This window comes from Penaeus monodon, chromosome 20, assembly GCF_015228065.2.
Source record: "Penaeus monodon isolate SGIC_2016 chromosome 20, NSTDA_Pmon_1, whole genome shotgun sequence".
NCBI lineage: Eukaryota > Metazoa > Arthropoda > Malacostraca > Decapoda > Penaeidae > Penaeus > Penaeus monodon.
Genome location: NC_051405.1, coordinates 40,082,750 through 40,083,637, shown reverse-complemented (window position 1 = coordinate 40,083,637; position 888 = coordinate 40,082,750). Strand labels below are relative to the sequence as shown.

Here is an 888-nt window from a genome sequence, read left to right as displayed (position 1 = left end):
AAATTGTGAGTCGTGGCGTTTCCAGTCAGACAAGGCTCATCATCAGGCGTTAAAAGCTGTTCCACTTCAATTTGATCGTCTGATTTAGAGCCTTGTGGGACTCGCAACGCCACATTACATTTCTGATTTTACTTTCGCTGTTTACCGTTTCAACTTTGAGTAGACTTCGTGGCGTTTAAATGCTTATGTTCAACATTTTTTTTTATTCCACTTTTCCGTTCAAATGCACTTAAGTTGCCTGACGTTGATAGCTGAAATTAAAGTTCGCGTCATGAGCTTCAAATTGATGATATCCTTTATTCCTTGTAGAGAAAGTAAGAAAAAAAGTATATGCATAAACAGACTAATAGAGATACATTGGACCTTCAAATTACTGCTCTACAAGTATAATCATGTCCTGGCGTGACCTTTACGTGATCAGTTTCCCTTACCAAACCTAAGAACCTTTATTATAAACAGGTACTGTATGTATATACACAGACCTGGTTCTTGCATATACTCCATATGTATGAATATTTACATGCGTATACGTGTGTTAGCTCATCCGATTTTCAATTTCTACTTACCTGCCTAAGTCCTATGCTTCAATGCTTTGATAATCTCTATCAGAAACCCACTTCTTTTGTAACAGAAAACAGCAAAAAGGCCCATATAGTTCTGTTGCTTAAGTGAATACAATTTTGCAACATATTATTCGTGGCATTCCGCGTGTATCTAAAAAAGACTTTAAACAATAGGTTGGGTCGAGGCAACGACTCTCTTTAGAATGGTTTCCCTTGAAGATCAATGGTTTTCTGTGAGACCCTGACTTGAGCTTTAGATTTTCAACAGAGAATTCGGCAATAATTGAACTATAGCAATACAATAGAAATAACGGCGTTGGTTATG

General features: G+C 37.0%; 1 protein-coding gene across 1 annotated transcript in view; it reads left to right on the top strand.

Moving 5' to 3' along the window:
* The window catches only part of LOC119585995 (major facilitator superfamily domain-containing protein 6-like), a 10,586-nt gene that overhangs the window by 3,097 nt on the left and 6,601 nt on the right, over window positions 1–888 (top strand). The window lies entirely within an intron of this gene.